The 25,193-nt window shown below is 39.0% G+C and overlaps 1 protein-coding gene across 8 annotated transcripts in view; it reads right to left on the reverse strand.

Moving 5' to 3' along the window:
- Window positions 1-25,193, reverse strand: part of LDLRAD4 (low density lipoprotein receptor class A domain containing 4) — a 637,530-nt gene that overhangs the window by 604,822 nt on the left and 7,515 nt on the right. For 2 of the 8 annotated variants that reach the window (XM_056820770.1, XM_056820773.1), the window contains exon 1: window positions 23,800-24,747. The exons of the other annotated variants lie outside the window; for them this stretch is intronic. The gene's annotated coding sequence lies outside the window, so the exon portion shown is untranslated. Of the gene's footprint in view, window positions 1-23,799; window positions 24,748-25,193 lie in introns of those variants that run through there. 8 annotated transcript variants of the gene reach the window in all.

Below are 25,193 nucleotides of genomic sequence, written 5' to 3' on the forward strand. Positions count from 1 at the left end.
GAGATTAATTATTCCAACCCGACCCTCAACAGAATTGACTCTATAGCAGAGGTCCCCAAACTTTTTACACAGGGGACCAGTTCACTGTCCCTCAGACTGTTGGAGGGACACAGTGCAGAATCCCCTCTCCCAGATCGCTGCTCACCATGCTGATGTCTTCCATTGTGCAGCCACGTAATCCTTTGCGCTGCGCCTCTTTCTAGTTCAGTTACACTCAGAACAAGGTGCCACACAAAGGATTAGGTCACTGGAAGTAGTACTGTATGTGAGTGATTTGCTGACCACCAGTGAAAGAGGCACCCCTTCCGGAAGTGCAGTGGGGGATGGATAAATGGCCTCAGGGGCCTCATATGGTCTGTGGATCATAGTTTGGGGACCCTTGCTCTATAGCATCAGGAATGGGCATTCAGCCTTTGCTTGAAGGTCTCCACTGACTTAAAATTCACAGCTTTCCAAGGCAGCAGATTCCACTTTGGGTTCCACTTTAGGTCAGCTCAGACTAAAAGCTCTTCCATTCCTGTGGGTCACCCTCCTCTTCTAGAGGTTAAACAGTGCCACTTCCTTTCAACAATCTTCTTAAGCCATTGTGTCCAATCCTCTCACCTGATAACCCTCTTCTGCACATCCTCTAGCTCAGCGTTTCTCAACCTGTGGGTCGAGACCCTGACAGGGGTTGAATGACCAAAACACAGGGGTCACCTAAAGCCATCGGAAAATACATATTTCTGGTGGCTTTAGCCGCTGAGAAATCATGCTACTTTACAGCAAGATCTCGGAAAGAACAGGGACCCTGCTGCCCACACACTGTACTAATATTAGTTACCTATCAGCAGCCCTTCCCCTATGAGGGGCGATGGATTTACCCTGTTGCCTGGAGACTGGACTCAAACAGAGACCCAGAGAGAGCAACCGGGCACTAGGTCCAGAGGGGGTTAAGAACGAGTCCTGGAGCAGATAATGGAGTCGAGTAACTCCAGCAAAGTGAAGCCTCAGCTCGAGCTGGAGGGAGACGACAGGAAGAAGAAGGCAGCCTCCCCAGGCAGGACTTACCTCCTGCCCCAGTGCTCAGGCTGCCTCCTGCTGGATTAATATTTCTCAACATATAATTAAATATTGTTTTTTGTGGTTAATCACTATGTTTAAATTATGTTTGATTTGTAGGATTGAGAACACATAATGCATATCAGGTATTTACATTCTGAATCATAACTGTAGCAAAATTACAGTTTTGAAGTAGCCACCAAAATAATTTTTTGGTTTGGGGTCACCCCAACATGAGGAACTGTATTGCGGGGTCACGGCATTAGAAAGGTTGAGAACCACTGCTCTAGCTTGTCAATATCTTTCCAAAAATATGTGCCTAGAACTGAACAGAGAATCCTACATATGGCCTGGCAGGGAACAGTATAAAAGAACTATTTCCCATTCTTCTGCCATTATTACTACATTGTATTTCTTTTAAAGCATTAGCTGTTTTTTTGGCTACCAACCGAAAGTGCTGATTCATTTTGAGGTTGCCTTTAATGAACTAAAGAGGAAATCTCTCAAAGAAGTCTATATGAAGCACTACTTATGTGTGTGTGTAGTGATATATAATACATCTTATTTCTCTTTTTTAAATAAGTAGTACCTTAAGTTCAATCATTTCAGCATGGGTTGACATATCACATGCCTAGTACATACAAAATATATATGCTAAACATCCAGGGAAAATGAAAAATTATTTAAGATGAGGTCTCTGCCCTCAAGGAGTTTATAATCTAGTAAAGAAAAATGGCACATTTCACTCAACAGCTTGGAAAGTGCTAGACACATCCTCGGTGTTCAATAAAACAACTGGAAACCAATGAGAAAAGAAAACAGCCTGAGCCTACTAGTCCTGGTTCTTAGGGGAAAGAGCAAGGGGTCTGACAGCAGTCTTTCATTATCATAATGAGATACTTTAACTGGCACATAAGAAACCTTAACACAGGATCTGTCTGTCCTTCACTAACTGAATTTTCAAATCCAGAAGGCAATTTAACAGAGCTGAGTCTACAAGCTCACCAAGACTACTCTGCCAGGAAGATAAGCATCAAGACCAAGAGTGTGTAACCTTTTCTTTGTCAAGGACCCCCTCCACAAGCTAGTAAAAGTCTCTTGACCCCTTCTCAGAATAATGTTTGTAAACACATAAAGTAAAATACTTAGGATTACGAAGAAAAACAGTTGAACTGAAATAGTTATCAAATAAAGAAACAAGTTCACCAGTCCCATCTTAAGAACCTCTTATCTAGAGGAGATCAAGCCACCAAAGGCACTTCAGAAGATCACCCAAATGTCTACTTTTAAAGAAACTGCATGGAGGAAATCACTTAGTGATTATGACTTTTTTTTTTCATTTTCATCTACTCTCATTACAGAAATAGCTTTCTGAATGAGTCTTATAAAATCCTGGGCCATGTGGATTGGTGAATAAATGTGTTTCCCCTCCCCAAGGACCCCATCCTTATATATCCCAAACATATGTAAATATAAGTATTTATTACACAATTATTATTTACACAAATATGTGTAAATATATATATGCATATGTACTGTTCCTTAGCTAAAAAGGGAGACGGGGAAAGGGTGCGGGGAATGGTGCCACCAGATACCCTTTAAGACTGTAGGGGCAATGCCAGCCATGGATTAGAACGTTGGCCAACAGATCCACCATTATGTACCCAGCAGTACCCACTGCAAACATAAACATCACATTTCTAGGAATCGGGTCAAGGTTGACATTGGAAGGAAAAGCAACACTAGCTGCCTTTTCAGTGTGTAGCATCATGCTTGCATTCTAGTAACAAATCTGATGCAACCTGAGACCCACAGGATACACTTCACAGGCTTAACTACCTCACCATGAGGTAGCACAACCTGGAAAACAGCCAATCCCCAGATTTAGCTTTTCTGCCTCTCTTAGGGCCACCAAGGAGTCTGATTGCATCGTGTCTCAACTCCACGCTATTTTCAGCCCAGCCTTTAAAAAAAGAAGAAAAAGTAAAGAAAAGGGTTCTAAAAGAAAGCCTACTCTTTATAAAACCATTTAAAGTCTATCTGCCTGAATGGGTGGTTGAAACCCCTTCTGGATAACCCCACTTTCATTTGCTCTTAGACAGTAGAATCATTAATACCTGTAATTCATCCTAACTAATAAAAATTCATACTAGTTAATTCGCTGACTAATTAGAATTTAAAAGGGTACTATTCCTATTCAGGCAACCTCATTTAAGAGCTATTGAAATCCTTATACAAGACGTAGGTGAAAAGGGAGAACTGAGTCTGTTTAAACTTCTAAGTGGTCCCTTCAATACCTTTTGTTCCTTCAAATCCCTTAAAGCTCAGTGGCCTAATCTCATTGGATTAGTTGAATTAACATTTCTGGTATCCTCTCCCCTTCCACCATGCCCCCCACCAGCAACTTCAGTCTAGAGGGCACTAATATGCTATCAAATCCTCTGCTCCAAGCATCACCCTTTATGCTAAAACTGTGTTCAGAATACCTGACACACTGCCGGGAAGAATGACAGCTCTCCCAGGGCCCTGGTTAGGGGTAGGAAAGGGCGCGGAGGGGCGGAATTAATTTAAGATAACATTCACTCAGAGCTGGTGTGCTCTCTCTCTCTCTCTCTCTCTCTCTCTCTCTCTCTCTCTCTCTCTCTCTCTCTCTCTCTCTCTCTCTCTCTCTCTCTCTCTCTCTCTCTCTCTCTCTGTCTCGGTTTCTCTTTATCTCTCTGTCTCTTTCTCCTTCCCTCTCCCTCCCTCTCTCTTTCTCCCCTCTCCCTCTTTCCCTCCTTCCTTCCCTCTCTTTCTTCCTTCTGTCAACCAAATCAGAAGACAATTTAAAAATACATTCTAACTTCAGCTCTCAAATTCTAATACATATGCATATATGTTAGTTACACACGTGCATACACTAAACTTTTTCCCCCTTTAGCCATCAGTCCAATGACATAACTTGGATTAGGTTTATTACACTGAATTGATATATTCAGAGAAGATTAGAGCCATAGAATGTACATGAGACTAGGCATCAGGAGATCAAGGTTCTTGTACTGCCTCAGAAACTAACTAGCTTTTGGACCCTGAGCAATGAATTAATCAATCAACAAGTTACTGAAATTTTCCAGCTCTAAATTTCCTGGAGTAAAAATTGAAGGGGTTGGGCCAGATTGATTCTAAGGTCCCTTTCAGCTCTCACTGTATTATATAATATATAATGCGATTAAAAAGTCTTTGTGGGAAAATCAATGATACTAGTGGAGAAGATTTTAGTTCCATCAAGACTTCAAGAGCTCTCAGGAGTCATAATAAACTAAATGATACGGCAATTTCAAAAATCTTTCTATTTTAGCAAAAGGCTGACCAACAAAAGAAGTTATTGGAAATAAGCCAAAATTCTAGCCCAGTAATTTTGAGTAAATCTCTGCTTACTTGTTTACTTGCTTCTCTGCATGGATCTCTTTCTCTCTCCTTCTCTCCTTCCCTCTCCCCCTTCCTTCTCTCTCCTTACTCCTTTCTCGCCCTCCCCCCACTACCCTTACTTCCACCCCACCTTTCTGTCAAGGACTAAAAGTTTAACCCAATTCAGGTATTCAAATGTAATCATGAATACATGCATACATACATATATATATATATATATATATATATAATGTCATTTTACATTCGTTTCCTAATGGGAAAAACAGGAATAAAGGCATAATGAATTTGGTAGTAAAGTGATGACTGGGTGTCACCTATGTCTTGAGAAACCATTTTTTTAAAGTTTACATTAAAGTGTGTGATCAGCATTATACTACTGCATTCCTGAGATGGTACTTTAAGTATGCTGTTAATGTCTAAGAAGAAAAGGTTGTCATGAGTACTATGGTACTTTATTCTTCAGTGACACATAGAAGTATCATAATTTTGAAATGAAATGGGGGTGGGGGGAGACAGACAGAAACAGTGACAAAGAGGGAGGGAGAGTGAGAGGGAAGAGAGAGACAGAGAGACAGAGATAGAGGGAGAGGAGAGGGAGAGACAGAGACTGGATATGAGATTTCATCAGTGTAGGAAAATCCCAGTATAAAAATTACCTCCACAGATAGAGATGGGCAACTTGTTTACAAATTCTAGTCTTTAGAGTTATCTGTAGCCCTTAGAGGTTGTGCCTGGGCCATGATCACTCAGCTAGTATGGGTCAATGGCAAAATGTAAGCCCAGGTTTTCCTGATTGCAAGATGACAGATACATACATCATATGCCCAGAAAAAATAATGTATATATTAGCATATGGACATGTATAGATATTTGTATATGTAACATAAAAATATAGTTTTAAAAAGTGCTCTCTCCACACACAATCCAGAGGCAAAGATAGTACAAGAATATCATTATCTTTATTTTCCAGGTGAGGAAAATGTAACTCAAACAAGAGATATATTAAGTAATGGAACAGAGACTCAAACATAGGTCTTCTAATTCCAAAATCTGTGTGCAACTCATGACACTACAGTGCTGTTCTAGAAAGAACCCAGATGTGATCTGTTCTACCACCACCCATTTTACAGATGAGGTCAACAAGTCTCAGAAAAGTCAAGTGATTTTATTTCAAAATCACACAAAAATTTATCAGTCATCTACCATGTACAAAGCATTGTGCTAAACACCAGAGACACAAAGACAAAGAAAGGAAATAGTCCCTACCTTCATGGAGCTTACTGGCTTCCTGACTGCTAGTCCAGATCTCTTTCCAATGGATGAGAACAATTCACGGGCACAGGCCAATAGTTAAATGTTTAACTCTCGTTTTACAACATGGGTCAAAATGGCACCTGTTTCCTCTCAGTTGGGAGATTGAATGTTGATCTATTTTAAAATTTTATTTCTTTATATTTTGCATATAAAGTGAAGATAGCCATAGTGGTTTCACTCTTCCATGACATAGTAAACTCAACCCTCCCAAAGGGCATGGGAAGGGCAACAGCAGGTGCCCAGTCTGGCACACCCTCTGCCACTCCTGCCAGGGATTGAAAGATCTCTGTTTGGATCAGTTCAGGAAATGAGTTGCTGAAAACAGTGACCAGCCTCTGATAGTGGCCCGAAGGAAAATCCAACCAACACTATGGTCCTAAAAGTAATCTTAAGTGATAAAGGGGGAATCAAATCAGCGGAAGGGGGTTGAGCTTGAAGTCAGGAAAACTCCTCTTCCCGAGTCCAAATTTGGCCTTAGACACTGACTAGGTGTGTACTTCAATTTCTCTTGTGTAAAATGACCTAGAAAAGGAAATGGCAAACTACTCTATTTTCTCTACCCAGGAAACCCCAAATGGGGCATGAAGAATTGGACATGACTGAACAACAATAACAACATAACTGAACTACAACAAACAGCCAGATAGAATCTGAACTTTAAAGTTGTTTTTATCTATTTATCTTCTTGTTCTTTTAATGTGGAAAAAAATAAGAAATGCTTATATTAGGCAAAATACTTGCCTGATACCTCTGGACAAGAAATGGAAGCTAAGAAAACTGTAAAGAAGTAGGGAGGAAAATATCTGGAAATAAATGATATAAAAAAACAAAGGGCACTAATAAATTTTCTAAAAAGTTTTTTTTAAAACCATATCATTTCCATAATAGTAAACAGATATCATCCATCAAATACTTATGATGTTCCTTGTATGTAGAAGGTATTTGACTAGGCACAGATGGTGCAAAAATATAAGGGACATGGGCCTTTCTTTTTTTCTTTTTTAAAACCTTTCATCTTAGTATTGATTCTAAGGCAGAAAAGCAATAAAGGCTAAGTAACTGGGGTGACTTGCCCCGGGTCACACAGCTAAAAAGTATCTAATAAGTGAAATTTGAACCCAGGACCTTCCATCTCCAGATCTGGCACTCTATCCACTGAGCTACCTAGCTGCTCTAGGCCTTTCTCTTAAAGAACTTACAAGTTAATTAGAAAAGAGAAGAAAAATGTGAATAAATAAATAAATTAATGGTGATATACTCCCTGTCCTGCACCAGAACTGGTCTTAGAGTGTAGACAGACCTGAACAGTAGAGATAATTAGAAGAGTGTAATAATATAATAATGTATAATGCAATAATACTCTGCTTGGATTTTTCCTATGCACTCATCACACTTTCTTTTGAACAGATGAGGAAACCAAGGCAAACCAGATTAAGTAGCTTGCCCAGGGTCAATCACATAGAGACTGAGGTCACATTTGAATTCCTATGCTACAAAAGAATGATATGAATGCAAAGAAGAGATCCAGAAATCACAAATTTGAAAAGTGACAGACCTCCTTTGTTTGGAAAGGGAGGACAAATTTGAAAAGGCTGCACAGAGGAGGTAGAAACTGAGTTGAACCTTAAAGGAAGATATTTTAACAAATCAAAAAAGAAGAATCCAAATTCTTTTTCCAGCTCAGCTGGTGGAGTATCCTTCCAAGTGCTAGGAAGTGATCTGGAATAGGTAAAATTTTACTAATAAAAATTAGTTACTATATCCATCCCAATTTTGGGGGCCATTCTCCTCTCCCATCTCCACCCCCTTTCAATTTTGGTGAGCATTAAGTTTTCCATATCTCTTTTCCTGGACAACCAATTTCCCACCTTGGAGAAACCTCCAACCCAAGACTCAACCCTCCTTGTTGAACATATGGAGTCCCTTTCCCAGGGTGAAAATGGCACCAAACACTTGTCATTTCCCTTCTTCCCTTCTGAGGATTCACCCTCCCAAACTTCTCCTTTCCCTCCTACCCTCCCCTTTCCAAGTCCCCTTTATGTGTTATCTCCGTAAATGAGAATATAAATTCCTTGAGGGACAGACTATCTTGTCTGTGGGCATTTTTGTCCCAAGGACTTTGTATGGTCCCTGGAATACCACAGGCACTTAATAAATACTTTCTCTATTTCTGTTTTTGTACTATGCATTAGCACTTTATTCTTTTCATTTTAGCATCTCGTTATACATACTGACCTGTATTGTCCTCTACTTGTTTTCATTTATTTAAATCTTGTCTTTCCTTATTTGCAACTTTATAGCAAAGATTTTATCACTCAGAGGAACTATAGGAGAACTTGACAATAGCTATCAAGGTCAAGAACAAGAACAAGTTACTTCAAGTGAATGCCTGGGGGAATCTGGGCATTTCTGCTACTAAATTCACTTACACTGAATCAGATTAGCATGCCTATCCAAGAACAGCCATATTTTTTGGTTCTGTCCCAGTCTCAGGACTAAACAAATCTCTCTAGGGCCTCTCAGAATGGGGAATCAGTCCCAAGTCTAGAGCATCTTTCCTGATACCATTAAGGGTTAGGATAATGTGGTCACACACTTCCAGGTCTTGTTGAACCAAAATTGCAATAGGTCCTAGGACTGGGGGATGTACTTGCTTAAGATTGTTAAGTTCCTTCCATTAGTGGCGGTGTAATGTCCCTGAACAACTTGCAGGGATCCAGGAGAAAAAAAACACCATTCATAAGTAAAGGATAAACTATGGGAGTAGAAACACCAAGGAAAAGCAACTGCCTGAATACAGAGGTTGAGGGGACATGACAGAGGAGAGACTCTAAATGAACACTCTAATGCAAATATTATCAACATAGCAATGGGTTCAAATCAAGAAAACATCTAATGCCCAGTGGACTTACGCGTCGGCTATGGGGGATGGGGGGGGAGGAAAAGAAAATGATCTATGTCTTTAATGAATAATGCTTGGAAATGATCAAATAAAATATATTAAAAAAAAAAAAGATTGTTAAGTTCCTATGAGAAAGATCACTGTCCACATCCAGAGAAAGAACTGTGGGAGTAGAAACACGGAAGAAAAACAACTGCTTGATCACATTGGTTGATGGGGATATGATTGGGGATATTGACTCTAAATGATCACCCTAGTGCAAATACTAATAATATAGAAATAGGTCTTGATCAATGACACATGTAAAACCCAGTGGAATTGCTTGTTGGCTACGGGAGGGGAAGGGAAAGAACCTGAATCATGTAACCATGGAAAAATTTTCTTAATCAATTAAATAAAATTTTTAAAAAAGATTGTTAAATCCCAGATCATTGTCATTGTCATTCCAAAGGAAAATTCCCCAGGAATCTACATTCTCCATACAAAGTTGTATTCAGGATCTACATTTTCTGATTTTGAAACTAGTGAGGTAGGTGTTTCATGGGGCTCCACTTTGTCATTCCTTTTCCCATTTTGCAACTTTTCCAACCTCAACTTCTACATTAAATCTCTATTCCACTGCCCCAAATACCATAAAGGCTCTTGAAATTTTTAAGAGGAAATCAAGATTTGGCCTTTAGCATTTTAAACTATTTTAAGAATGCATTTTAACAAGACACAACTTTCTTTCTCACCCCCTAGCTAATATTTAATTATTTCTAATATATTTATAACAAAAAAAACCATTCATAATCTTCCAGGACCTTCATGCTTTTTTTAAGAATACCATTTGCTTTCCACATCTAGGTAAAGGCTTTCTAGGTCAGCAGATCCTCTATAGATAAAAATAAAAGTAGAAGATACTTAGTACTGACTTAAAAAAAACCCAACAACTCTTACTTTCTGTCTTAGAATCAATACTGATTATCAGTTCCAAGGCAGAAGAGCAGTAAAGGCTAAAGAAAAAGGTTAAGCAAAGCCAAGTTAAGTAACTTGCCCAGAGTCACACAACTAAGAAGTGTCTGAGGTCAGATTTGAACCTCCCTTCTCCAGGTCTGGCATTCTATCCACTGAACCACCTACTGACTTTCTGAAGTCACCCTCTCCCTTTCCAATAAATGATAAACTCATTGGAAACGATTGTTTAAAAAAATCCTATTCCTAGCAAAGTGCCTGAATCACAGTATGCACTTAATAAATACTTATGAATTGGAATCAGCTCTATGCAGAGGATTCCCAGAATTACACAACCTACAGGCATTTCTCTCCTGAGTCACTCATCACCAACTGCCTCTTGGATGTCATGAATTGGCTGTCCCATAAACATATCAAACTCAATACATCTAAAACAAAACTCATTATCTTTAAAAAAAATTAACCTTCCTCCTCCTAAACTTCTCTGCTATTGGAAGACACCACTGTTCTCCCAAATATCCAGGCTGGCAACCTCCATGTCACGGATGGCTCCTCACTTGAACCCATAAACCCAACCCATTGCCAAACCCCGCTGGTTTTACCTTAATGATATCTCTTGGAATCTATCCCCCCTCTCCAATACCATAACCTCCAACCCCAGTGTATCACCTCTTATTTGTAATAACCTTCTACTTGGTCAAGATTGCTCAAGCTTCTCTCCATTCTAATCATTGTCCACTCATCTGCTGGGGCGATTTTTCTAAAGTGTGGTAGGTGTGACTGCTTAGCTCCCTACTCTGCAGACTCCAATGGCTCCCTATCACCTCCAGAATAACATACAGAGTTCTCTATTTGGTATTTAAAGTTCTTCACAACATGGCTTCCTTCCACCTTTCCAGTCTTCTTAAAAAACTTTATACTCCCACTGGTACTTTTTGATCCAGCTACCCTGGTCTCCTTGCAGTATCATACACACATTATCTCTTTTCTGTTTCTTGGTTCTACATTCTGCAGAAGACCTTTCCCAGGTATCCCCTTTCCCAACATCCCATGCTTTCCCTCTATACTCTGTACCTTATATAAAGCTCTAGTCATTTTACATTTATCTCCTCCATTATTAGTGTTACCTCTAAGATCATAAGGGATGGCTGGCCTTTCTTTATCCCCCCAAAGTACATGGAAATGTGCTGTTGTTCATTCATCTTCCATCCTGTCCAATTCTCTATACCCCATTTTGGGAGTTTCTTGATAAAGATGTGGTGGTGGTTTGCCATTTCCTGCTCCAGCTCATTTTAGGTAACTAAGGCAATTAAGACTAAGTGACTTTCCCAGGCTCAAACAGCTAGTAAGTGTCTGACACAGCATTTGAACTCACAAAGGTGAGTCTTCCTGATTTCAGGTTGCATGCTCTATCCATTGCATCACCTCAATGTGCATCTATTGGTCAGCAAACCAATCATTTGAGAACATCAGAAAATGCCACTGCCTTCCTCTAAATTGTTGAAGATGATCTGAAATTGGGTGGGTGGGTGTTTTCTGCTCTCTTCATAAAACTTACAGGACTAATGAGAGAGTAAAGTGTAACAGACTGGTCAGCAGGCTGTTCTCCTACATTTCAAAAGTACTTAGAGTTCTTTAAACAAAAAAAAACAAAAAAGGCAGCCCTGGAAATCACAATGTAAAGTGAGAAGAGCTTTCAGGCAGCTCTTCTCAGGTTTGTGGAGGAGAAATAGCAGAAAACTGTGACAAAAGTGTGAAAGTCAGTGTAAATGACTTTTACTTGGAATATAAAGAGAAATCTTATGACTTAGTAACTAAGGCAGAAGGGTTAGGCATGATAATAATTCAGCTTGATACCACTGAAAGAATAGCAACCCTGGAATCGGCTTCCCTAAGTTCAAATCCCACTCATTTCAAGTCAACAAGTCAGCCAACATTTATGAAGTGCCTACTATTTGCTCAGAACTGTGCATCTCTGACATTTACCACCTGTGTGCCCCTGAGCGAGTCAAATAATGTTCTTGAACTTTAGTTTCTTCACCTGAAAAATGAGATTCTAAATGGCCTCTGAAGTCCCTTCCAGATCTGATACTATGACGTTGTGTGAAAAGGAAGTAATTCTCTTCTAAGGTTACTATCTCTTCCATCTATCTTGTATATGTACTTGTTTACATACATGTTGCCTCTCCCATTAAAACGTAAGCTCCTTGTGGGCAGGCACTGTATTTTTTTTTCTTCTTTATATCCCTAGTACCTGACACATAGGAATCAGAGAATAATAGGTGTTGTTCATTGATCAGTGAAGCTAAAATTAAGAGGTTAAATCAGAAACACACTATTATGCAACTAGGGACAAAGGGCCATTAAATGGAATGAAAACTATTTTGCTGGAAGGGAGAACTTAAATGAACTTACACAAAGCTGGACAAACTGATGTTCTAACAGGAGCCAAAACACTGTTAAGAAAAGAGAACCCTTGCACCCCAATACAACCTGTGGACAACAGCAGGTAGACAGAAGTCCAAAGCAATCAGAGGAAGCATGGGAAAGGATCGTGTTCAAGTACATTATCTCTTCACTCCAGGTTAACAACCAAGATTGAATCAACAAATGTTCTTTCATTAAGCACCGAATAAGTCAAGGCACTGTGCTAGGCAATGGAGATTGGAAGATGAAAAATCACCTGGTCCTTCTATCCTTCAAGTGCTTATAATTTGTAACAACAAATATCCCTGTACCTTCATAGAAATAAACAAAAAATACATCAACACATAGCATGCTAGGCTTTTGGTCCAGGATCCTTCATAAGAAATGGACCTGAATATTATTCCAGGAGATGTTCCCAGGACAGTCATGTTCCTTGGAGAGACAGACTAGCTTTCCCAGAAATATCACTCCCCCAATTTTATACCACATTTTATTAAAGCTGCATCCCAACTTCTAAAGTTTACTTTTCCAGACTTACATCCTGAGAAACTTGTCGTAGTTTGATCTAACTACTAATTGACTGGAACTGTTATTTTAAAAATTGGATTCCTAGATATTTTATTGCCCTCTCTCAAATTTATGTTCTCTCAGTCACATAGCTTCTGACCTGCTGACCCTAGAAAAACTTCATGTTATACAGATACAAAAGAGAGAAATATGATTTCCTTCTCTAAATCAGTTTCTCTCTGGAGCACAAATCAGACCTGAATCTCACAATCCTAGTTGGTATCCCTGGCAAGAAAGAATAGTCATCAAAATTGTTAATTATACTTCTCTCTATACTTCTTTTCTCAGGTGCATTTGTCTCTTTAATAAAAGCCTTTTACCTTGATTAAAGGTATATAAAATAAAATACCAGATGTGAAAAGTTTTCAGGATTATAAGTGCCATTCAAATATAAGGTAGTATTTTTTTAACCACATGAAAAAGTTTAAAACATCTGCCTTCCTGACATTTAATGCAAGGCTTATAAAAATTATGCATTCTATAGAAGAACACAGTGTTCAAAGATCTGAAACCTCTTTATTTTACAAATAATGCAACTATTACATTACTGAGAAGTAGTGATTTACAAAGTTCTTTCAGATGGAAAGCAATAGAACCATAATGAAGCCAGTACTCTTCCTAAAATCCAAATACTATAGTCTTCTACTTACTCAAGACCAGCAAATGAGCCAGAACCTCTCTGATTTAAAAACAGAACACAGTGGATGGCTTTGCTTATTGTTCTTTCTCCCACTGACATTAGCTAGCATTTACTCATCAAATACAATAGGAAAAAGAGAGCAGATAGATCTGGAATAAGCTTTGTTCTACTCTGATGTTTTGCCACTAGAGAATGATGCCTAGGATAATATGCCTTAAATGCATAACCCATCACTCCTACCAAGGCTAACTGTCTGAGCACTAACAAGATGTGAAGCTCTAGTGCTGAGAGCAGAAGGACCCATCAATTTAATTTTTGCAATATTATTTCCATGAATCTCATTCCATGAATATTGGAATCACATGTTACCACTTCTGATAATACCTATAATTGTTCAAAATATATCTTCCAAGCATCAGGCCAACATGTGAACTCAAATGGCATGAAAGAACAGAATAGTCATTCAATAAATATTTATTGCACACCTACTATGTGTGCTAAGCTCTAGATATACAAGAAGGCAAAAGACAGTCCCTGCCCTCAAAGAGCTCACAATCTAATGGGGAGACAACATGCAGACAACTATGTACAAATAAGAGGATAAATGTGAATAATCAACAGAGAGAAGGCATTAGGATTAAGAGGACTAGGGAAGAATTTTTCTAGAAGGTGGGATTTGTAGCTGGGACTTTAAGTTAGGGAAGCTAGGAGGCAGCAATGAGGAGGATTACCATTCCAGAGGTGGGGGGCAATGGATGAAAATGCCTGGCGTCAAGAGATGGGACATCCTATTTGAGGAAAGAACAAGAAAGACAGTGTCACTGGATCTTAGAGCACATGGCAGTGTGTCACATGTAAGTGTGTAATGAAAAACCAACAATGAAATGGGAGTAATGATCAGTGTATTGGAAGTAAGGAGAACCAGATTCCCCACTCTGCTCCTGGCCACTTGTGTGATAAATTGATGAGTTTCTGAATCTCTATTTTTCTTCCACCTGTGAAATAAGGGGCTTCAAATTTAGGTGATCTCTGAAGTATCTCCCAGCTCTAACATTCTACAAGTCTATTATTCTGTATTCATTCTCAGATGGAAAAATTCCAGACCTGGATATTTCTAAGGTCTCTAATTTTGAAATGAAAGGACTTTTCATCCTATATTTAAGTCTTAAAAGTTAGAGAACCGATCTGTTGTTTAAAAAAGCATAAAATTTACCTTAATAACCCAAGTAGCAAAAAAAAAAAAGTCCACCCCATAAAACTTTCAGTTATGTCTGTATATTCTAAACATTACCTCCACCCTTGAAAACAGACATTTATTATTTCCCCCAAGGCCCTCTATCCCTGTTAGGAAAATATTCTGGCATTTTATCACTTTGCTGGAGGAGAGAGTGCCAAATCCACTGGAGTCAAACTAAACAAAAGTTTGTCAACCTCAGCACACATTGGCCAAAAGTAATCACAAGGAGAAATTAAGCAAGCTGAATTTTCAGTCACCTAGAGCACCCTGAGCCAAGTTTCCAGCAACATGGTCTGCCATTTCCCCATGTGATTCTCCAGCAGCACCCATGGCGTACCTCAATCTGCATCTTGCTCAAAGTTAATCAAAGCAATCAAACAGGGGCCCAGCAAAGAAAATGGTGAAATCAGGTTTTTGCCTCTTCCGTGGCCCTGGACCAAATCCACTCTCTGCTGATGAACAACTCCACTGATCAAACCACTTACTGTATTAGCTGGGCCCAAGACCCACCCAGCCTCTGGGACTCCATCCCAGTTCCATTAGCAGTCTTCTCCATGCTTTGTGCTTATAAAGCCTTTGCACCCACGAAACTGCTTTCAATAAAATGAAGTTTGCTCTGCTTTTGAAGCACTAAATGGACACCAATGATGGTAGGCCTGGGCTTGAGCGATGGAAGGAAGGAAGATTGCCTGACCCAAAGGCCAGTGGAGATCAGGGACAATCAACAAGACAGCACCATTGCCGTGAATCAACAAGCACCGGACATCCTGTGCTTCTGGGTAGTATATCTAAGTGGTCCAGTGCAATTTACTAAGTAATTTCACTCCTGGAAGGCCTCTATCCCAGAGCAAAATATAAACAATTCCTATCATAATGTAGTTTATTATTACAGAGATTTGGACACACCCAGGGCAACTTACATTCCCAAATAGAACAACTCCACATTGTTGGGCTAACACCATAGTTTGTCTTTAATTAGAGGAAGTGATGGTCCAGCCTTTAAAAATCAGAATTATGAAGTGTCTCCAGTGTCTCCGGTACTAATCATTCAACTAAAGACTTGCCATTCAAACATGGAAGAACTAAATTCATCTTTACTGTCACAATTGCCAAACAGATTTCTTTTTCCATCCTTCTCAGCCAGGAGGAGACTCAAGAAAGGGAAGCCTTTTAAGGAGGTAATTAATATATAAGCTTCATCCCTGGTCTTCCTTGAGTGGAACCAAGCAAACTTTGGAAAGGGGAGCAGAGCAAAAGAGGGCCTTGGGTGGCACAAATGTTAGCATGTTTATCATTAAACAAGTACAAAAATATATGTTGGGAACAAAAACTCATTTCCATTTTCACCTTAGGGGCCAAGGTGAATGAAAGAGAATTCCATTTCACAAGGTAGTAATGGAAACTTGAACAGACAGGGTGAAAGGATAGGGTACTACCACTTAGAGCCATTCAAAGCAAACAAATTTGGAGATTTGCTCTCCTGGCAGTCCTCACTCCACTGGTATGATTTCAATTAGGGCAAAAGTTAAAGAAGCAGAAAAACAAAGCAAAAAAAAAATCTTTTATCCAATCCAGCAAGTACTTATAAAGGGCCTACTACATGCAGTGTACAGGTACTAGGCACTGAGGACACAGAGAAAAAAAAAATTAAGCAGTCCTTGACCTCAAGGAGCTAGTGTTCTATTGGCTAAGGGATTCCTATCCTTTTATTATGTCATAGACACTTTTTTCAGTCTGGTGAAACCAACAGACTCCTTCTCAGACTGATGTTTCTAAATGCATAAAATAATTCAAAAAAGATTACATGGGAAATCAATTATATTGGATACATTTATTAAAATAGTTTTTAAAAGTTCACAAGGACTTGGGGTGGGGTGGGGAGAGTCAAGACAGTGGAATAAAGAAAGCATTCAGCTGAATTCTCCCAACATTCCCCTTCAAACAATTTAAAAATAACACTTCAAATCATATTCTGGAGTGGCAGTCAACCAAAGGTCAGTGAGGCATTCTTCCAGCCAAGACAAGAAAAGAGATAGAAAAGAGATCTATGACATGGGGGACAAGGCTGCTCCATAGCCCAAAATGGCAGAAACACCTGCATGGGACAAGTTGGCAGTGACAGAATCAGAAGCAACTTCAGAAGCTCTTAAGCAGGTAAGGGGGGTCTGGCAACTGGTCAGAAAGAAATTATAGGGGACCCTTGTGCTAAATATATATATATATATATACATATATATATATATATATATAGAGAGAGAGAGAGAGAGAGAGAGAGAGAAAGAGAGAGACAGAGACAGAGACAGAGACAGAGACAGAGACAGAGACAGAGAGACAGAGACAGACAGAGACAGACAGAGAGAGACAGAAACAGAGAGATAGAGACAGAGACAGAGACAGAAAGAGACAGAGGGAGGGAGGGAGAGAAAAGGAAAGGAGAAAAGGAAAGAGAGACAGAGGGAAAGAGATACAGACAGACAGAGACAGAGACAGAGAGATAGAGAGAGAGTAGAGAGAGATAGAGAGAGAGTAGAGAGAGAGAGAGAGAGAGAGAGAGAGAGAGAGAGAGGGAGGGAGGGAGGGAGGAAGCCCCTAGGAACAGTAACAGAATCACTGAGGGGCCCGATGGATCAGGGGCCCTGAGGAGCAGTATCAATAGTAGTCCCACGGGTACCAAAGGTAGACCAAGAGAGCAATGACCTGACCTCTCCCTGGATCACAACCTGTGAAAAGCACCAAAAACTTCCAAATCCCAAGAATGAACTCTGAAAACAACAGTGGAAAACGCCTGAACCCCGAGACAGAGCCAATGGAGGCAACTAATCGCAATATTATATAAACTTTGAAAAAATAAGAGTCTTCAGTGGAATTGCATGTTGGCTACAGGAAGGGGTGGGGGGAGGTGAGGGAAAGAATATGATTCTTGTAACCAAGGAATAGTGTTCTAAATTGGCCAATTAAATAAAGAAAAAAAAAGAAAAAATAGAATGCTACTAAATTCCTTTTATGACACAAATATGGTTTTGATACCTAAACCAGGGAAAACAAAAACAGAGAAAGAAAATTATAGAATAATATCCTTAATGAATATAGATACAGAAATTTAAATAGAGTACTAGCAAGGAGATTATAGCACTATATCACAAAGATCATACACTAACCAGATGTGATTTATACCAGGAATGCAGGGCAGATTTTCTATTAAAAATCATTGGTATGATTGACCATATCAATTGGAAATTAAAGGGATGCCCCAAAACTGGGAAATGGCTAAATAAATTATGGCATATGATTGTGATGGAACACTATTGTGCTGTAAGAAATGACAAGCAGGTTAATTTTTAAAAAAAAAACATGGAAAAGACTTATATGAAGTGAAGAAGAGCAAAACAAGCATAATCAAGGGAACATTATATATAGCAACAGAAATATTGTTTGAAGAATGAATTGTGTATATCCACCTCCAAAGGAAGAACTGATAAATAAAAATAAACAAGATATAGTTTTTTATACGTGTATACCATTTTGCCAAAAGAACTTTTCTAATGAAAATTAGGGAGAGAGATTTGGCATTAACCTGGATATTTTAATATAACAGATATGCAAATAAATTGCAATTTTTAAAGTCATATGATTATATCAATGACATAGAAAAAGAATTTGCCAAAATACAACATTCATTCCTATATAAAACACTAGAACGCATAGAAATCAATGGAGCCTTTCTTAAAATGGGAGGCTTTTAGAGATGGGAGATCCTAGATTCAAATCTGGCCTCAGACACTTCCCAGCTGTGTGACCCTGGGCAAGTCACTTGACCCCCATTGCCTAGCCCTTACCACTCTTCTGTCTTGGAACCAATACACAGTATTGACTCCAAGACAGAAGGTAAGGGTCTTAAAAAAAAAAATGGGAGGCTTTGCTATCTAAAACCAAGAGGAACAATGAACTGTAACAAGGATAAACTTGAAGCCTTCCCAGCAGTACCAGGTGTGAAATAAGGATGTCCATTATCAATGTTACACAATGCTATACTAGAAATGCTTACTATATATAGCAATAAGATGAAAAAAAGAAATTGAAGGAATAAAAATAGGCAAGGATGGAACAAAACTATCACTTTTTGCCGATGAATTGATGGTACACTTAGACAACCCAACAGAATCATCTAAAATTTTTAAAATAAATTTTATTTTAAATCTAAAATAGTAGAAACATCTAAAATAGTTGAAACAACAGCTTCCACAAAACTACAGCATATAAAATGAACTCACATAAATCATCAACATTACTACATACTACTAACAGAACCCAGCAGGAAGAGATAGAAAAAGAAATCCCATTTAAAACGACTGCAGGCAATATAAATACTTAGGAGTCTACCTGCCAAGACAAACCCAGGAATTATATGAATACAATTACATAACTTTTCACTCAAAGACAGATTTAAGCAATTGGAGAAATATTAATTGTTGTAAGAAAGCCAAGTCAATAAAATAATAATAAGAGAAAATAAGAGAAATGCAAATTAAAGCAACTCTAGATGAGTTAACATGACAGAAAAGGAACATGATAAATGCTAGCAGGGATGAAGAAAAATTGGGAGTAATGAACTAGTCCAACCATTCTGGAGAACAATTTGCAAGCACACCCACCCAAAGGGCTACAAAATTGTGCATCCTTTTGATCCAGCAATACTACAACTATGTCTGTATCCCAAAGAGATTGAAGAAAAGGGAAATGGTCCTGTAAGTACAAAAATATTTAAAGCAGCTCTTTTTTGTGATGACAAAGAATTGGAAATTGAAGGGATGCCCATCAATTGAGGAATGACTAAACAAGTCATTGTTTATATATATAATTATAATGGAATACTAGTGCTATAAGAAATAGTGAGCAGGATAGTTTCAGAAAAACCAGAGGACATTTATACAAACTCATACAAAATGAAGTAAGCAGAACCAGGGGAACATTATACATAAGTAACAGCAATATTGTACAATGATCAACTGCGAAAGGCTTAGCTGTCCTGATCAAGCCAATGATCTAAGGCAATTCTAAAGGATCCATGATGAAAAATGCTATCTCCCTCCAGAGAGAAAAGTGATGAACTCTGAATGCAGACTGAAGCATATTTTTATTACTTTATTTTTGCTTTATTTTCTTTTTCTTTTGCAACATGGATAATATGGAAATATACTTTGCATGACTTCACATATAATCAAAATAGGAGGGAGAGAAAGAATTTGGAATTCAAAGGTTTTTTGGAATGATTGTTTAAACTTTTTTGCACGTATTTGGGAAATGCTTAACGAAATAAAAGTAAAAAACACATTCAATATATCCCAGGTTCAGAATTTCTATACTAGGGAATTATAACATAATGAGTATTTATATATTAATTTGAGGAAGAAGGACTAATAACTGGATGAATCAGAAAAGGCATCAAAAGGAAATGTCATGAGATAAGTCTTAAAGGAAGCTTGGGACTTTAGGAGGTGGAGGCAATGGAGCAGGAAGTACTAAAATGCGAGAAGGAACTCAAGAGTTTGGAAAACAGGAAACAGGTTAGTTTGTGTCTAACAAATACAGAGTGCCTGAAGAAATATGAAATAAATCTAGAAATCTAACCTGTGAAGGGCTTTAAATTCCAAGTTAAGGAATTTGTATTTTATCTTAGATTCAATAGGGAGACTCTGAGGATCCTTCTTTTTTTTTTTAACCCTTATCTTCTATCTTAGAATTGATACTAAAGTCTAGGCAATTGGAATTAAGTGAATTGCCCAAAGTCACACAGCTATAGGTCAAATTTGAACCCACAACCTCCTGTCTTCAGGCCTGGCATTCTATCTACTGAGCCACTGAGCTGCCCCTCTGAAGATCCAATGAATGCTTTAGAAATATTATCATAGCAGCTGTATTAAAGACTCATTAGAGAGAGAAGAGATTGGAAACCAGGAGTCCCATTAATAAGTTCAAATGAGAGATGTTATGGACTAGACCTAGAATTTTCATATAGCATAACAGGTTAAGTAGAAAGAGTGTTGGGTTCAAAGTTGGAAGACTTAGATAAAAATTCCAACCCTTCTCTAACTATCTGTCAGACCTCAGGTAAGTTATTCTGGACATCAATAAAATGAGGAAGTTAAACTGTACAGAAAAACAACTTTGAAATCAGACAAGAATTCTGATCAATATAAATGGGCAAGGGACATGAACAGGCAGTTTTCAGTTAAAGAAATCAAAACTATTAATAAGCACATGAAGAAGTGTTCTAAATCTCTTATAATCAGAGAGATGCAAATCAAAACAACTCTGAGGTATCACCTCACACCTAGCAGATTGGCTAACATGACAGCTATGGAAAGTAATGAATGCTGGAGGGGATGTGGCAAAGTAGGGACATTAATTCATTGCTGGTGGAGTTGTGAATTGATCCAACCATTCTGGAGGGCAATTTGGAACTATGCACAAAGGGCGATAAAAGAATGTCTACCCTTTGACCCAGCCATAGCACTGCTGGGTCTGTACCCCAAAGAGATAATAAGGAAAAAGACTTGTACAAGAATATTCATAGCTGCGCTCTTTGTGGTGGCCAAAAATTGGAAAACGAGGGGATGCCCATCAATTGGGGAATGGCTGAACAAACTGTGGTATATGTTGGTGATGGAATACTATTGTGCTAAAAGGAATAATAAAGTGGAGGAGTTCCATGGAGACTGGAACAACCTCCAGGAAGTGATGCAGAGCGAGAGGAGCAGAACCAGGAGAACATTGTATACAGAGACTAATACACTGTGGTATAATCGAACGTAATGGACTTCTCCATTAGTGGTGGTGTAATGTCCCTGAACAATCTGCAGGGATCTAGGAGAAAAAACACTATTCATAAGCAGAGGACAAACTGAGGGAGTAGAAACACTGAGGAAAAGCAACTGCCTGACTACAATGGCTGAGGGGACATGACAGAGGAGAGACTCTAAATGAACACTCTAATGCAAATACTAACAACATGGCAATGGGTTCGAATCAAAAACACATGTGATACCCAGTGGAATCACGCATTGGCTACGGGGGGTGGGAGGGAGGAAAAGAAAATGATCTTTGTCTTTAATGAATAATGCATGGAAATGATCAAATAAAATACTATAAAATTAAAAAAAAAGAATTCTGATCAATAAATATCCATCAATTAACTCCAAAGGACTGGCGATGGAGCATGCTACCCACCTTCTAACAATGGAGTGATGGTCTCAAAGAACAGAGTGATCATGTCTTAGGACATGGCTAATATGTGCATTTTTTTACTATGTTGAATTGTTAAAAAGGGAAGGAGATGACTTCTAACTCTAAATCTAAAAATCTATTCATCTGTGGCTCAAAGTACACTAAACAAATGTAAGGCATTATTAATATCCATATATGTGTATAAATAGAGAGACAGAGAGACAAAGACAGTTCAGAGAAAGAGGAGAGAGAGGGGCAGACAGACAGAGAGGGAGAGAAAAAGACAAAAGACAGAGACAGTGAGGAAGAGAGACAGAGAGAGAAGAGAGACAGAGAAAGAGAAGAGAGAGAGACAGGGAGGGAGGGAGACAGAGAAAGAGAGAAGTGAGAGAGAGACAGAAACAGAGACAGAGAGAGAACATGATTACTTCTACAGACAACATATTTTAAATGATCATAGATTTAGAGCTGGAAAGGAGCCTAGTAAACAATCTCTCCTCACAATAAGCTTATATTCTAATAGGGAGACAAGTACATTCAGACAGCATAAATGTAAAATTAATGAATACAGACATACATAGAGTAGTTAAATATAAGGTAATCTGGAAAGGAGATACAGCCTGGATATACACTATCCTGGAGCAGTGTTGAGACCCTACCAGAGTATGTTTAAGACTGAAGCAAGCATGCCCGCTGCACCTTCTTTATTCATAAAAATATAGGGTCAGATATCTTTGACTGAAATCAAAGCAACTCCTTTATCGTGTAGCTAGGGAAACTGAGACCTCGACACCTTTAGGACCCAAAAGTACACAGGTAATACGTAGAAGAGGCCGGGTTTGACCGCAGTCCTCTTACTCCAAATCTTGGGTTCTTTCTACTGGTCCTTCTTCCCTAGGGCTTTGTACTTTCAAAACCATAACCTCAAGAGAGAGCAGGGGAGACGCTGCACAGTCATAGATATGCTTGTGGAAGCCCTGATTAAAGACCCCAAAGATATCTTGGCTCTCCTAGGCCAGACCCACCATCCAGGTTCTAAATGTGTTAAATACACGGGAGAGGCTCATCTGGGCTGATTGACTGATATGCCTTCCCTGGTACAAACATGTCGAATTCTTAAAACAACGTGAGAGACGATTTTATGTTTTTAATGTTCATAAAGTGAAACAAAAACTATAGCAATTCATGTCTCTGGGGTGTGTGTGTGTGTGTGTGTGTGTGTGTAAGTGACTGAAACCTAAAAGAATGGAGAATTTCCCTGTGACTCATTCTTTGACCTCTGGCAAATCACTGGAACTCCTGTTCATGGCTCAACAGTATCTCCTATAAAAAGGAGGTCATAGCCCCTTCTGCCTAACTACCTTTGAAAAATACCTTTGAGACAAATTAGATAATGTCTTTAAAATGTTTAAGAGTCGGGGCAGCTGGGTGGTTCAGTGGATTGAGAGCCAGGCCTAGAGACGGGAGGTCCTAGGTTCAAATCTGGCCTCAGACACTTCCCAGCTGGGTGACCCTGGGCAAGTCACTTAACTCCCATTGCCTAGTTCTTAACACTCTTCTGCCTTGGAGCCAATACACAGTATTGACTCAAGACAGAAGGTTAGGGTTATTTTTTAAATTTTGAAAAAATGTTTAAGAGTTTGTTTTACTAAAAAGTAAACTTCTAACAGGACTGCTGGCAGCTCAGATTTATATTCAGTGTTTCTATCAAGGAGCTCAAGGGACATACAAGATGATGCTATCAATTCCATCTAATTCAGTTCCATAAAACTTCATTGATCAAGGCACCGTGAGAGGTGCTGAGGGAAATAGAGATGAACAAGGTACAGTCCTTATCCTCATGATTCAGTGACCCCATTTCCCACTTTGAGGTTCTCACCAGAGCCAAGGCGGGGAAACATGGGGAGAGAAAATAAAAAGAGGGAGGGGAGACCACAGGGCAAGAAAGTACAGAATGGAGGAATGGGGGGAGGGTAAAGAGCAGCAAGAAAGAAGGAAGAAATACAAAGAACAGATGAGCGGAAGAGTAAAATGGGAGAAGTACAAGGGCAGAAAGAGATACAAAATATGTTGTCTTGTGACTACATTCACTTAGCTGAGATCCATTGGAAGTCTATAGCAGATGATGGCCTGAGAGGTCTAGCTAAGTCATTCTTCTGTTTTTATCATTCTAGAAGTGATACAGACAATGGTATTGCTTCCTTCCATCCATTCTTGGGGTCCTGCCTTAGAAAACAAGAGTTCTCTTAGAGAGAAACACCTGTTTCTACCCGGGGCAGAGCAAACAGATTTATAGGGCACCCACTCAGGGCACCCTCTTTCTCTTCATTCCCTATGACCCTTGCCAACTCCTTCCTCCCAGGAGCACTTTTAGTCCCTCAGCTGCTTAGAAACCTTGAAATGTCCCAGGAAATAGTCTTCCCACCCTACCCCAGCCCTTCCCAGAATTCTGTCTGCTTCCCATCATCCCAGGTACAATTCCTACTTATGGCTTTGCTTGCCCCAATCGGTGGGAAGACTGGGGTGAGGGCAGGGGTCCTCCACACTCTAAACAATGCAACACAAACTTCTTATTCCCTTCCCCAACTGGGTGTTGCCTTTCTGGAGTGAAAGAACAGCATGTTAGATATAAACCCAAATCCATTACTTGTTTAAGCCGAAGCTTTAGGAAATATACTGTTTGGGGAAAGGATGGGAAGTTAAATGGACACTGTGACAATGAAACAGACCCTCAGCCTCACTTGGAGATGACTGGACATTGGGATGAAATACTTGGAAGAGGTTGGGAGGTAAAAATACGCAGGATAATTCGATGACGTTTTGTCAGGTATCGACAACCAGTCAATGAGTATTAGTAAGCACTGTGTGCTAGAGACAATCTCTACTACATTCTCACTGAGAGACAAGTACATATAAAAGTAAATACAGAGGGCCAGCTTGGTGACTCAGTGGATAGAGAACCAAGCCTGGAGATGGGAGATGCTGGCTTCAAATCTGGCCTCAGACACTTCCTAACTGTGTGACAAGTCACTTAACCCCAATTGCTAGCCCTTATCGCTCTTCTGCCTTGGAACTAATACTTCGTATTGATTTTAAGACAGAAGAGAAGTTTAAATGTATATATAATATAGAACATACATAATATGGCATATAAATATGTAATAGCATATATTCTATATAATAATAGTATATAGAACATATATAAATATATAATAGTATGGTATATCTAAGTGTGAAATATAATATATTATGTGGTATATAGAAATATACAATAGTATATATATTATAACATACGTGTATAGTATAAATGAATACCTACATAGGCACATAAGATAATTAAACCCAAGTTAATTTGGGAGGGAGAGCACTCGCAATGGGAAGGATCAGAAAAGGTATCCTCTAGAACAGGGTGCTTGAGCTGGTACACACGTCTGGGCAGTAACTGACTATTTACAGGTATATTCTGCTCACATGCATCC

The sequence above is a fragment of the Monodelphis domestica genome, chromosome 3 (genome assembly GCF_027887165.1).
Source record: "Monodelphis domestica isolate mMonDom1 chromosome 3, mMonDom1.pri, whole genome shotgun sequence".
Lineage (NCBI taxonomy): Eukaryota > Metazoa > Chordata > Mammalia > Didelphimorphia > Didelphidae > Monodelphis > Monodelphis domestica.